The sequence below is a fragment of the Mastacembelus armatus genome, chromosome 1 (assembly GCF_900324485.2).
Source record: "Mastacembelus armatus chromosome 1, fMasArm1.2, whole genome shotgun sequence".
Lineage (NCBI taxonomy): Eukaryota > Metazoa > Chordata > Actinopteri > Synbranchiformes > Mastacembelidae > Mastacembelus > Mastacembelus armatus.
The window spans coordinates 2,731,832-2,747,261 of NC_046633.1; the positions used below are offsets into that span (position 1 = coordinate 2,731,832).

The following is a 15,430-nucleotide window of genomic DNA, read 5'->3' on the forward strand; positions in this document are numbered from 1 at the left end:
TCCCTTCACTTCAACACCCACAGCACGCAAACACACACACACACACACACACACACACACACACACACACACACACACACACACACCCACACACTCCCACCCTGCTTATCTACCAAGCTGGTGCCCCAGACACAACCACAATACATAAACAAACAGCTGACATCATATGCACAGACACACACAAGCTTTCCTGCTTCTGGCTTAAAGTCACTGTGTTGGAATGTCATCAAAAATAGAGTAAGAGTGAAATGTGTGTGTGTGTGTGTGTGTGTGTGTGTGTGTGTGTGTGTGTGTGTGTGTGTGTGTCTATGTGCGTGAGTGTGTGTGTGGTGGGGGCTTGTTTTTGAGACCAACAGTGTGACAGTGGGGATATGAAGACGGGAAGATTGGGGCACGCGGGGGCAGGGACAAGAAGGGCAAGAGAGAGTGAAAACAGTCAAGAGACAGTCGGGGACACACCTACAGACAATGACACACACTGGCTGCACACACAGATGTGCACACACAGACGTGCACACACAGACGTGCACACACACACATTGTCTGAGTCATCACCAGTGATCTCTTATCAAGGTCTTATAGGCAGCACGTAGCAAATCCGGTCACACTGTACTGAAGGTATGTAGTTCTAAGTTAAACATTATGGAATGCTGATTGTTTACACATGATAACTTCTATGCACACATGACAAATCTGAAGGGACCCAGATTTGTTTGTTTAGTTGCTTAATGAACAAGAAGCTTAATTCACTAAATTTAGATGGAGCAAACTTTTTTTTATACCTGATTCGAGAAGTTAATACTTAAACCTGCTGTGATATAGTAGAGTTTTCCATTTAGAGCCCAGAACTGGAGTGAGGAAGGACGGAGCAGCAGCACTGTAGCAATAAATAATTGGAGCAGTGATGGTGCAAAAGCTTAGGTCACATTGACAGGTTAGCCCTTTTGCAAAATGTGTGTTGGATATTTATTGCATGTAGCAAATAGAGCGTGATGTGTGTGCACTGCACTAGTACTCACTGTTTACTAGAACTGGCTAGTAGGCCTCTCTCCATTTATTCTAGGTCACATGCACTAAATATTTTACAGTGCATGTCTGGTGAGAAGCTCATATTTGGATAGCTACATGTGGGATGCAGTCTACACATCAGTAGTATAATATCTAATGAGTTGGTTTGTACTCAAACCGTAGGCAAGTCCATCCTGTACCAACAAGCTGTAGTTGATATGAAAAGGAGACATTTGCAGAGCTCTAAATATAAATTGAAGTTTAGAATTACAGTAGAAGAAAACAACCAAAAACAGTCATGAGCGATATGGCAGCAATATTGTTTTCCTGTCCAACCAACCACCTTATGACTTGAATTTTTCACCCCCTAATGTTGCTATCTCTTGTCCTCTTAACATGGACCATAGAGAGTCAGTGGGGTTTCCCTCGTCATCTTGGCGATGACCATAGGGCGTGAGTGGGGTTTCCCTAGTAGAGGAAATAAAGTAACTTCCAATGACTTGTTGATAAAGTTCCCATGTTATCAGCTGCTTTTCTTTTATCCCCAAAGAACAACCAAATGCACATACTTTAATGACAAAGCTGAAGGGCATTTCCATTTTCAAGTTATCTTTCCTGCAAGGAAAATGACTGGAATGTGCTGAATGGCATAATTGGAACAGATTTTCCTTCCATAGCAGCCAACAATCACTTTCAGCAACACAGTTTACCTAATGGCATCAGTTTTTTTCTCAGGTACCCAACCTCTAGTGAAAACAGTTCAGAAACATGTTTTTTCAGGGCTATTTTAGTTATATTTTACTGAAGAAACTGTCCGTACTACTGTAAAAACATTGACAACATGTTGTGAAAAGGTGTGTCTGTGGTGATAGTGTCATGTACACAGTAAACAAAATTATATTAATCTCAATTTGTGATTTACCTTCTAGCAAACCCAATATCTTAAAGAAGACGACTGTGGAGTCTGCAGGAAAAGAAGTACTGATGATATGCAATATAGGTCATGTGCAGACCTTAACTTCATGACATCACCAGCAGCATGGCACACATTTTAATCTGTTGAGCCACGCAGAGTGGATCTGAATGGTCAATCTTAAGCTACCCTGAGAGCACTGTGACAGCAGCGTACCACAGGTATAATCCACTCCCAGTCTAGCAGGACACTGACCTCACCGCAGTGAGTCAGAGATGTCTGTAAGCGAGTAAAGGCAGGAAAGGGGTATTATGGTAAGAGAAGTACACCTGTGGTATGTTGCAATGTCCCAGAGAATGTGAAAGTTGAATGTTTAATCTCATGGGGACATTAATCTTTTCACATAGTCACAAAACAAGGACTTTTTTTTAGAAAAAAAAGGTCGGTTTCTGAAAAACAAACCACGAAAGAAATGTTTGACTGGTTTGATTTACTCAATACATTTATTTTAAGAACTGATTAAATTTTGTTTCTAATGTTAAAAGCCAAATTGGCAGTTCACAAGTTTGAAAGCATTTTCTCTCAGCTTATTCATTTTGATTTTACAGTCTGCAACTTTACTGCTCTTAGTCAGTCTCACTGCCCTTAGCAGCCTCATTTCAGAAAGTGCAAGCAGCTGATTCCAGCAAAAACAAAAAACTCAGATAAAACTAGAGTTTATTTACAGCGCTGCTCTGTGCCTGCTGGATTTATAAACAGGCAACTGAAAAATGTTCATAAGAACTTTATCAAAGGATAATGTGGCAAAGTTGTGGTTATATCTTGTTTGATTTGCTTTAAAGTAGGTTTATGGTTATTCAATAACAAAAAATGTGTCTGCAAGGGAGACATAGCATGAGTAATACATGACATAAAAAAATCTGAGATCATAAACTGTTGTATGACTTTGTCAGTGTGTGTGACCCAGACTGGAGAGAGAGACAGTGTCTATGTATGTGTGTTTGTGTGGTACAGAGGCCAGTAAGTCTTTGTCAGATATTGTCATTTATTAACCACAGCTTCCCTACAGTCTCAGTGGGGAATTCTTTATCAGTGACATCACAGGTAGTGGACAGACAGAGAAAGATGCAGGGGAGGCAGCGACAGTTTCAGGAAGCCAATATAAAGACTCCTTAAAAGGAAAACTGTGTTGTTTTTCATTTCGGTTCAAACATCATCTCCACTTCCTCAAATTGTCCTGAGGATGAGTAGGCTGGTAAATGACTACTGGTCATTTCAGTGTTATTCCAAAGCTACTGACTCTGTGAGAAGATTTAGCTGGTCCTCAACATGTTTTCTGCTCAGGAAGTGGGTGTCATCGCTTTGTTCAAGTCTGACTTCTCAAAACCACCACTTATATTTATCCATAAATTACACACTAAAGAATAGAGCAGCCTTTTCAGTTTCGGTTAAAGGAGTTTAGTTAAAGTTTCAAAAATACTGTCGCCTTGATGTGTGCAGTACTTTATTCAGAAGAGTCCTGAGAAAAAAGGAGTTCCTAAATGACAAAGTCTGATCTATGAAATGTTTGTTGTTGGGCAATGTTTAGGTAAAGTATACATACATTACATTATAAGGTTTAACAGACTAAAACCTGCAGTGCATTATACCTATTTATCACTACTGTTAACAGAAATACAGAAATATAGAAAAGGTGAAAGTCATACACAGTACATCCATCCTCTATACCCCCTTAGTCCTAACCAGGGTCCCAGGGATCTGCTGGAGCCTATCCCAGCTCTCTTTGGGTGAAAGTCAGGGGTCCACCCTGGACAGGTCCCCAGTCCATCACAGGGCCACATAGAGACAAACAACCTCACACACTCACACTCACTCCTATGGGCAATTTAGAGTCACCAATCAACCTGACATACATGTTTTTGGACTGTGGGAGGAAACCAGAGTACCTGGAGAAAACCCACACAAGCACAGGGAGAACATGCAGACTCCACACAGAAAGGCCCCTGATGGGTTTCAAACCAGGAACCTTCTTGCTGTGAGGCAATAGTGCTAACCACTAACCACCACCACTGTGCTCTCATCATCATATCTTATCATTTCTGTGGATGCAATTTCATGAATAGCTGCAGATGATGATAGACTGTGAATAAAGGTTACATCACAATAGGACTATTTAGGTCTATAAATAGTAAAAGGGCTGTATTGTGTACTGTGTAACGATGGCTACAGCCACATCAGACAAACACCCAGACAGTGATTTAGGCATATTAAGGTGAACAGAGGTTTTAAGTCCACACAGTATGAAAGGAAACTGTGACATGAGATGTCTGATATTTGTACATGTGTCAGTTTGTATTTCATTTAACCAGACAAGCTGACTAAGAAGAGGCAAATTGCTTTTTATAGTAATTACCTGAGGGAGAAGTTAATTGTAGAGAGAAAGAACCAGGTTAAAGCTGGTTTTGAATTTTCAAGATGGAGACCATTAAAAGCAACCAAAAGACTCAAATTTGATCCACATGTGGCATTCTTCCTTCTGGATGCATAAATGTCCAAAGATGGTGAGGTTTTTTGGTACCATTAGTGCCCTAACTCGGTTTGTCTTGAATTCTGATCATTCATGGCAGTAATTCAGGCTTCTGTACTGTTAGTGCTTTGTGCCAGATAAGCAGTAACCAGAGCGTTCTACTGGATTGCCTAACGCTAGCCTTGGATTAGAGGCTGCTAATTTGTCACAACCAGGCCTCTGTAGTTCACACTATAACATTAGGAAACAGAGGGGGTAAATAGAGAGGGGGGAGGAGAGGGGTAAAAAAGAGTAACGGGTGGTTTATGGTGTGAATCTCACTAGAACCTGTAGCAGCTGAATCTTTAAGGAGAGTAGAGATCATTACCCCTCATCCAGGCTTACATTTGTCTAAACTTCAAATGGTGAACCTTTAAATAACAAGTCTATCTCTTTCAAACTGTTACTATTTATTTGTGGATGTTTGAGCTTGTGTGTAATTAAAGGCTGAATTCAGATGTGCAAGTGAGTGCATGCATGTCAGTGGGTGTGTTTCTGAGTGGTTGCGAACAGGCATGATGCTGTGCACATTTGCAAAACCGTGCATCTCTACCTGGGTGCTGCAGACACCACAAAATTTCATCCCTCACCTCGTCACCACACCAAAGGGAGTCTCCTCGTGATCTCATGTCTGGAGCTCTGCCCACAGACTGTCTGAAGTGGGATAATAGTACAACACAGTTTTGATCTATATTGTATGTAACCATCCATCCATGATCTACTGCTAATCATGGAACATCCAGGGTTAAGAGGGGGCTGGAGCCAATCAGCTGACACTGTGTACACCCTGGACAGATTGGCAGTCTATCATGAGTTCACAGATAGAGACACTCACATTGACACTTAGAGGAAATTTAGAGTCATCAGGTACCCTCAGCCTGCCTGTGGACTGTGGAAGGAAGCTGGAGTACCCAGAGAAAACCTACACCAGCACAGGGAGAGCATGCAAAATGTAAAAAAAATCCACCACCAACAAGGATGTTTCCAGGGGACATTAAAATCAGTGGCATTGGAAAATGAGCTAACGTAGGATATTATTCTAGATATCTGCTGTGAGTGAGTGTCTGGAAACTTAGGGTCAGCATGTCTAAGCACCAAAGCCCCAAAGCAGCAGCCACCCAGAGAGACTCACACAAGCCTGTCAATGGAGCCATTGATACATAAAAGGCCATGATGGAGGGAGTGTGTCAGAGAACGCGAGTGTGTGAGTGTGTTAAAGTGAGTGTGTGTCTGACTGTGTGAGAGGCAGAGATTTATGAGAACAAATCTGCCAGATGTAGAATGTGAAGCAAGCTTCAGACGTTCATGTTTGCCTGGGTCATGACCTCAGAAGGACTTTAATTCGTCCATGACCTGCAGACACTAGGTGCACGTCTTTGTGCTGCTGAAACTATCATGTGTTCATGTTTTCATGTTTTCATTCACAGTCATTCACTTGTTCAAGTTACTCAATGAGACAACAAACCAACTTTGCCATTGTTTATATATTCATTTGGCCAGGACATCTCACAATACATTTGATCCACATTAGGATGGGATCTATCATTTTTCTGTACGAACAGTATAAAAACAAAGAAAAGCTCAACACATACGAAAATAAAGGCTCTACAAATATCTAAGACTGGTTACTCTGGTGCTCCATCTTTTTTTAATAACAAATTTCTTTTTTTCTAAGTTTTTAAAACTAGATTTCAATAAAACAATGGCAGGCAGACTAGAACACATTGATGTGTAATTTAAAGTGGTTTGTTTAATAGCTACTTTCCAGCACTTTTAACTTAAATGATCCATCTGGACAAAATGGACAGAGTGTGTAAGTAGTTACTCTATACATCTGAAATGGGCTGCAGTGAAACAAACATTTATTTGTTTAACAGGGTGGTTCATTAAGGTAAACGCAGTTAGAACGTACTTCACCTCAGTTACTGTGATCAATAAAAATGCACAATGTTTACACAGGTTAGGAACTCTTCTGCTCCTTCCTACTCTTTGCTGCCCTGCCTGTCACCTCTTCATATCGGTTTAATCTTTGCTCCTTTTCAGTTTGTATTTGTCTGCGCTAAATCATCCATAGTAAACTACCCAGTCTGTGTGTGGAACCAGCTGTCCGTGTTTTGATTTTCACTTGTTGCTCTGTGTTTCAGTGCTACCTGAACTGTGGCTGACACTACATTTTCATCCGACACTCACACACACACATACATACTGTACGTGCATGCACTCACCGTCTGTGGATAGAGGGAGGTGAAATTGATGCCAACAATCAGAAACACAACATAAAAGGAAAAGCAATATGATTAATGTCAGGTGAAACCTCTCTGTATATGTCTGAGCATGTTATATCATATTCAAAATCTTGGAATACAGCTAATAGTAACTTTCTATACAGCGTGGATGTGTTCAGAGAATTTCAACAATCCAGGATCAGGATTTTTCCTTAGTGTCATTTAGGTCATTTCAGTCGTATAAGGTAATGTCACATCAGAAAATGCTGATATTAACTTATCAGAGACAGAGATGACATTATAACGTGAAGCTCTCAGATGGTTACATTTCCAGGATACATCTTTGCAGTTGTGCGTGCACTTCGTGTGTGTGTGTGTGTGTGTGTGTGTGTGTGTGTGTGCGCTTTCAGGCCAAGGGGTGGATAGAAAGCGGATAGTTTTACTTTTTTTGTACTTGACTGAAGAATGATAACAGTCTTTCACAGGGACTTTGTCCACCAAAGCAAACGACATTTTAAAGCCCTTATTCACTACATTAGCAGGAAGATTAAACTTTAATGATCCATATAAGAGAATTAGGCTGTTGCAACAGCAAACAGAAACAGGCTGCATCAAAGTGCATTTGAGTGTAATACGGTATATACTGTTAGACCACAGTAAGAGTGGGTAATTTCAACATGTATCAGTTTCAACACTCCTCCTTGCTCCTTAACAGGTTGTGCAGCTGTACTGTTTGAACAGCGGGACCCTCTGTTTACATATATCCAACTCAATAAGAACCATTTAAAATGTTAAAAATACTTTTGTGATGTAAATAGGATTCAAACTAAACAGCTCACTGATGGTAGGAGGAAGTGAAATTTCAGTGTTGGATTAATTATTCTGTAGAGTGAGAGCATGGGAATGAAGTGAGCGATGGATGCATGGATGGATGGTGTAATATAAGCAGAGGTCAGGGATTAGGTAAGCAGAATGAAGGATTTCCAGTCGAGAGAGTAATCTAGACGTGTTGATATTTATCCTCTTGGGGGAAAAATACCAGGCCAAGGAGATTATCCTAATGGTTATTGCATAATCTCGGTGTGTGTGTGTATTATGGCGAGCAGACGGCACAATTAGTCACTCAGATGTGCTCGGGCTGCAACACCACACACACACACACACACACACACACACACACATTATCTACATACTGGAACACACACCAGTCACTGATGAAGGTGCTGTGGTGTTACTTTCTCAACTGTAGTTTAAAAGGCAACTTGGATTTTCCCTTTCACGTGTTGTTTCTCCCCTTGACTTCTTTTCTTCACTCTCTTTGTCTTTCTGCTCTTTCCTTACCCTGGACACACCTGATCCAGACAGTCAGCAGTGGGTAGGGCAGGAATCATTGGAAAACAAGAAGTATAGTGGCGCTCAAGGGCTTTCCACCTTTGATTTACCTGCTCCTTTTCTTTCTGTCAATCATTTTCTGTAACTTTACCTAATTCTTCAATTCCTTTTATGGATCTTTTCCTGTTTTATTATCATTCTTTTCCTACCTTCTTTTCTTTCCTCTGTCCTACCTTTTTCTGACTCATTTTTTCTTCTTTCTTCCATCTCTGTCCTTCTTCCTTCCATTATTCCAAAACCTCAACCACAATAGTCCAATTAAAGGAATTTTCACATTGCCCTGCTAAGTTTATGATGCCATTGTTATCATCTCTTTCCCATCATTCCCTTTTTCCGAGTCCTCCTTCTCTTATTCTTTCACATGTTCATTTTGGTCTCAGGGGTTTAGTGAGTGATGTCAGTGTGTTTGATTCCCTCCTTTTCTTCCATTGTCTCAGTGCTGTGAATTCTCTCCATCTGTTGGAATAGTCTTTTCCATAACCTACAATGGAGCATTGAACACTGGTGTTTAAAACATACACCCACACAAACACGTATCCTACGTTTGTGTGAGTGTATGTTTTGTGTGTGTGTGTAATATGCGAGGACTTTTTGGGAAAGTAAAGACATCATCCCCCCACTAAATATATTTACCATCTATACCTACATGTTCCTAACTAGTGTCCCAGGGATCTGCTGGAGCCTATCCCAGCTCTCTTTGGGTGAAAGGCAGGGGTCCACCCTGGACAGGTCCCCAGTCCATCAGACTAAATATATTATTTTAAGATATGTGTATAACGTATAAAATATTTTGAGGAGCTCACTACAATTACAATTTATCTGCTGCAGGTTTTTCCATTAAAATACAGAAAAGAAACTAATGCTGCTCTGCAGACAGAGAGGGAGCCTCTGGTTTCTGTTTTTTTACAGTAGTCTTCCTTCCTGTCAGTGCTGAAAACACACTGTACCCACCATGTAAGTCCAGAGGTGTCAGTTGGGGCAAGAAACAAGTCATTAGTAAATGATTATTCCGATTTTAAACAAAGCTCCATCTTAACACGACCTATGTGAAAAAGAAAATGAATTAGATATAAAATATAAAAGTATGACCTAAAACAAAGTTTTTGATAATCTGGTTAAAATGTGTTTGGTTTTTTTCCTGCTTTGGGTTTTTGGACTTTGTTGCAGGGAAGATATAATATAATTAGAACAAGTAGAAATATTGACCCAAACTATGAACATAAAATCGTAAACTTAATCAAAGTGATCATTTGCCTGGACAATGCAAACTGTTGTGTAACAGCAAATTATCTAACACTTCAAGACAACAGGGACAAAACAAAAACTCAAATCCCTTACTGGACGAACTTGTATATCACTTTGTGTGTTTGTGTATACTTGTGTGTACCTGCCTATTAATCCATACACACACACATCATACAGCTGCACCACTGATCTACATAGGCCCATACAGTATGAAGATCAGGATTGCCATTATTATTGGATTTGGAAGATTAGCACACACCTGCCTGGCAGGACATTAGAGAGCTCTCAGAATGGTGTGTGTGTGTGATTAGGTCTATGTGTATGTTTGTGTGTGTGTGTATTATGCACTAAACCATCTTAAAAGAGAGAGAGATGAAAGAAATTTTGGCCATTTGAGCCCCAGCTTCCTGCTTAATCTCCACTACTGATCAGTTCCTTCAGGACAAAAGAGCAGAAAGGAGGCAAGTGTTGCTTCATTTGCCCACGTCTGGCAGTGTTTATGGATTTAAGTGGGAAGAAGAAGAAGACAGATATGTGGCTGTTTGGTCTGAAGGCTTGCTGATGTCCAGAGGAAGTCACTTCATGTAAACAGGAAACAGTGAGGACAGTAGATGTGACAGCAACAAGGAGAACAAAGGTCAATCCAACAATCAACATCAAACACACACACACACACACACACACACACACACACACAGCCAAATAGAGAACATAAAATTAGAGGTGGCATTACATTTCTTGGGTAAGGTAATACAACCTATTGTCATAATCAGATAAAGTATTTTAAGCCTTTTGAGGGTCAGTCCTCTCAATGGTTACAGAAAATACATTATGAGGTAATGGCTAATAATTAGCAGTAGTTAATTAGGTGAGAGGAAGTACTTAGGTAGATTTAATGTTCACGGTGTGGAAAATTGTCTGGACCCTCCCCACATAGTGTTAATAAGTGAATGTCAAAACAAACACTTGAGATAAAATGTAAATCATTTTAATTTTAGGTTGACTTGAAGAAATAATTGCACAAATAAATTCACAGAAATACACACTCACACACACACACACACACACTGACACACCCTACTGTTGGACTGACATTTATAAGGTGTATATAGTTTCTGGCATGAGTACACACACATGAAGCAACACGTATTGCAAAGTATTAATATCAAAGAATGAAGGGAGCAGGGAGGAGATGGTGAGCAGGAAGTTCCCTAAATCAGACAGTGTTTGTAGAGAAAACGTAGAAACCCAGTGTCCATATAACCTAATCATAAACTGCTGAAATGGGTTCGGTTGTCACTGGTTGTGTGTGTTGCCTGGTTAGACTTTAAGAGAAGGTGCATTCCAGAAATAGTTTTTACCTCACAGTCATTTTTCCCTTCAGTTTCTTTCTCTCGTTCTTTCTCTCATTCTTGCCTCCATCCCTCTGTCTCCCGCGTACATCATTAACCCCCTCACCTGCCCTTCAGGTTCTGACCCATTTTTTCGGTGAATTAGTTGGTCTTAATTTCTTAAAAGTTCAATTTTTCGAATTATATGCTGGCCAGTGATGGCAACACTAGTACAGGGTTTATAAAGATGTTTTATATATACATATATTTCACAATATTTATACACATCACCAAACAGCAAAAGCAAATATAAAATAATACAGTGGTACTTAGAGTAATCAAGTGGGATCCACTGACGCATTTCACGAAATCACTCACTGGCTGAGCCTGGGGTCAATAAGGGTAAGACAGACCTGAGTCCGTTCTCAACAAGGGGTTCAACAAGCAGGCAGGTCTGGAATGATATTTAAACATGCCTCTCTGTTAATATTGTTTTCATGTTAAATTATTTTACTACTACAAGACAGAATTTGATAGGCAAATAAGTCTTTAGGCAATCAGGCCTCTGTTACATGAAAATAGCTGATCCAGAGCCGTGACTCATATAAGCAGTATAGTGTAAATGTTTGTGATCCCGAATAACCGCAGGGTTTGCAGAGAGGCCAGGACAGTGGGAAATTAAAAGCAACACAGAGATACGTTCAAGGATTATGTCCAGTTCAGCACAGAACGTCATGCAAGGAATTGTCACAGCTCCAGAAATGTTTTTGAATTGGAGTTTTTAGTGTAAAAAGCTGTTGCAGAACCAAACTGTTTGCCAGCTTTTCAGTTTTTGCATGTTTTCACAGTCTGAACTACATTCAAAATGGCAAGCTACTGACCCAGACTGTACAGGGTCATATGTACCCTAACACAGACCTAATGTAATACAGTCTATGTGTGAATGGATGAGTTGTCCTGAGAGGTTAGTATTCCTCCTCTGCTGACGCATTTCCTCTGCTACACATATCTGTACAGACTTTTCTTAGCAGCTCTGTAAAAACCACAACTGTGCAAATTTACACAGAAAAACCACCAAAACTTCCCCAGATGGCAAGTTTAGGGAAGTGGCTTTCCTTCAAGCATGGGTGATATGTGTGTTTGAGTCTGGCATACGTGCTTTTCAAGCAACGGTTGTGTATGTACACGTGTGAGTTCATCATTCACAGCAGCTTGTGCTTTTTCTGGGACACTTATGATGCTTTGTTCCAAAATTAAGAACCCGATTCCAAATTCATTTTGTCTGTTTGCCCTCACGCTGGGAAAATAAACCTGGCTGGAAAGAACTGCGGTCGTGCCTCACTGAAAGTCGTTGATTGCAAAAAAAAAGGTTAACTGCTGGAGTCGGAGAGATGGGAAACACAGGTGCAGGAAAATTTTAAGTTATTTCCAGTGAGCCTGTAGTGTACTGATTTTAAACTGTGTAGAAGAAAGGAAAGTTACTCCACAGTGTCTTTAACTGTTATGTTGACTCTGACTTTTATTATTTATTTATTCTAAATATTCACAAAAACTTGGTAAGTGAGATGATTTTCTTAGAATCAGAATCAGCCTTATTTGCCAAAGATGTTTTGGAATTGACTCTGGTACAGCGGCTCCCAGTGTGCTTTAAGTGAGAAAACTAAAGAGACAAAACAAGCTAAAACATATCTATAAGTAAAAAAAATAACTGTTTCAGGGCTATCATTTGTTTTTACAGTATCAAAGCTTACTGCACTGGTCTGCACACAACGGTAGGCCAACACTGCTCCATGCCCTCAATGAAAGTCACTACTGAAAGTCATTACTTAATTTTTTTCTCCTTTTTACTCTTAGTAGGTCAGATGAAAGATGGAGGAGAAAGACAGGGACCCTCATTCACACTTTGCAACTCTCCTTCATCCTATAAGCTCTTGTCAGCAACACAGCGGACATGTTATGAAAGTGCATGAAGGGGCTGTTTGATGTGTGACACTGAGACCTTATAGAAGACCTATGGAAAACACTTGGTGGCCTGGTTGTTAAAGGATTACAGGGTGATGAACAACAGGAGGATTGAGTGTGGCTGAAAGAGGAGGAGGAAGAGGATGAAAAAAGGGGGAGTGAGGAAGAGGAGGGGGACTGTGCAACGCTTCCAACGCCAAAGGGTAAAACAAGGTTCAGAAGACTTGGAGGAAGAAGAAATGGAAGATTATTTTTTTCTTTTTGGAAGGTAGAGGAAACGACCTTCCTGCAGCAATACAGGGGGAAATTCCCACAAGCTGAATGAAGCAGTTCTCAGATGAAAGTGTGTGTGTGTGTGTGTGTGTGTGAGTGTCAAGACATCGCTACACCTGTGGGAGAAGCCGCCTTAAGAGGTGAAGAGGCGAAGAGGAGGTGTGGAGGAACGCTTGTGTCTAATCTATTTGGAAATCTTTAAAGCAACTTGGTAATGCTATACATGCTTGGAGTAGTTAGCAATAAATTCTGTGTCACCTTTGTAGTAGTAAGTCAACTCCAGTATGCCTTACACATCCTGTCCATATCTCTTACTTCTTGTAAGAGAGTCCTGAGTCCAGGAGTCCTGAACTCTTCTTGTTATTTTGCAATTGTTTCTTTTGTTTATTCAGGAGATGTAAATGATGCTCTATAGTTTATTTGGCAGAAGAACCACTTTGCTGCTGTGAGTGTAGCTCTGAGATGGAGCTTCTCATTGCAACTCAAAGGGATGCAATCTGTAAGTGCAGCAAAGACGTGTTTAATGTTGTGGAGCTTATTTGAAAAAGACAGAGGTATTTTTGACCTAACTCTTGCTAAAACAACAGATAGATGTAATGTTTCATCCAATGTGAGGGGGTATAGCTCAGTGGTAGAGCAATTGACTGCAGATCAAGAGGTCCCCAGTTCAAATCTGGGTGCCCCCTACAGTGGAGTTGAGTTTGAAAGGCATTATTCATTTAGTGGATGCTCAGTCAACACTATGCTGCCTTAAAGAGGTCCCTTCCTTAAAGAGGTCTCCAGTTGGTGTATGTGTCCTCCCTATACTAGCGATAAGTTTTAAGAACTAACACGTATTTAAGCGAACACATAGGTAAACAGGAGAGTCCAGAGTTTGCTGGATGAGCAACATTTGTCAGCAGTTCCTTTCCCACAAAACCAGAAAGCCTCTACAGCCACCTTTCAAATGTGCAGGGGCTGTGACTGTTTGACGCTGAGGAAACAAAGGACGACTTTATGTAGTTACACAGGACAGTTGATTGACTTTTTATAAGTTTGTTTCTCTGTAAAAGGAAACCACAATACTTGTGTATTAGTGTATCAGTTATGTTTTGTAAAAACTCAGGGAGCTCCACAGGCACAGCTGGGCTTCTTTGCCCAGTTTAACACACATGCTTGAATACTGGGACCAAAGCTGCCACTTTCTCCTAAAGAGGAACTGTACTCAGACTTGAACTGGCGACCTCATGAGCAGCAGTCAAACACTCTTCCACTGAGCATCAGTGGAAGAGCATCAGATACATAATTGAATGTTTTGTGTTTTTTGCTTCCCCAATCTTCATGCGTGATCACAGGGCCCAGAGGTCCTGCTTCACACTCTAACCACAAATCTGTACAGAATGTTGTCACTGATGATATTTCACTAAAAGGAAAAAATTGTATGTGCTCTTGGCACTAGAAGTCAGTAAGCTTCATTATTAGATTACTGAAATGGGTTCAGCTGGTGTGCTAGGATTAACACACTATCACATTAGCACAGCACAGTGGAAACATCATCAGTGCACAAATAAAATGACCACTGGTGTCCACTGATTATCCTGCTGAGAGCAGTTTGGCCAGCATGTGGGCTGTGCAGCTTTGCTTTAGAAACAGTCTGAGTGTTTTGACTGTCATCATGAGCAGGAAGAGAGAAAAAGACTGCACATACAGTAAGTTATCAGGCTGGACAGCAGTTGAAATGTGTCATCTCAGAGTTGACTTGAGCCAGCTGAACTCATATGATTATGATTGGTGACTCCAAATTGCCCATAGGAGTGAGTGTGAGCTTGTGTGGTTGTTCGTCAGGATTTGTCCTTGTGATGGACTGGTGACCTGTTCAGAGTGTAACCTGAAGAAAAAGTGGATATAGATGATGGATATGAACTAAGAATATAATAGTGGAAATAGTTTGTTTTAATATGCTGCTGCAAGTGATGCAAAAGAGGAACAGGAGGAGAGAAGATAAGCAGGAGGAGGAAGAGCGGAGGACAACAGTGATGATATTGACATGGACCCTTACTGCTCAGCCTCCTGTGCTGGAAACTATAGTCATGCTGTGGTCAGGTGCTGTGGATAAAAGCATCCTTTAAATGGCACATACAAGTCAATAGAGATGAAGATGATGCTGTCCAGTCATGCTGTCATGTGTTTATCACTAGTCAAATCATGCAGCAGGTCCATTTAAAGCCATAACTACGTCCGCTGTTGCCACAGTAATGAGAAAAAAATATCTGTTGCTGTTCTTCCTGTTTTTTCCTGTGGCCAAGAGGTCCAATTACCACATGACCTGGACAGGGGGGAAACCGGACACACGCACACACACACACCAAATATGCCAGTGCTACGTATTGTAATGTCACATTAGCTGTATGAAGTCCAGACATTTCCGGTTATTTCAGGATGCATCCATGAACATCTTGAAATTGTAATGTAAGTATATAGTGTATCACTAATAAAAGCTTCCATGAAATGTATGTTTTCATGTGAAATGTCTGAA

The 15,430-nt window shown here is 40.6% G+C and overlaps 1 non-coding gene across 1 annotated transcript; it reads left to right on the forward strand.

Annotated features, from left to right (window-relative positions):
- The first annotated feature begins 13,529 nt into the window (after positions 1 to 13,529).
- On the forward strand, positions 13,530 to 13,601 carry trnac-gca (transfer RNA cysteine (anticodon GCA)). The gene has a single exon. It is a non-coding gene; the product is annotated as a tRNA-Cys (tRNA).
- Positions 13,602 to 15,430: the final 1,829 nt, after the last annotated feature.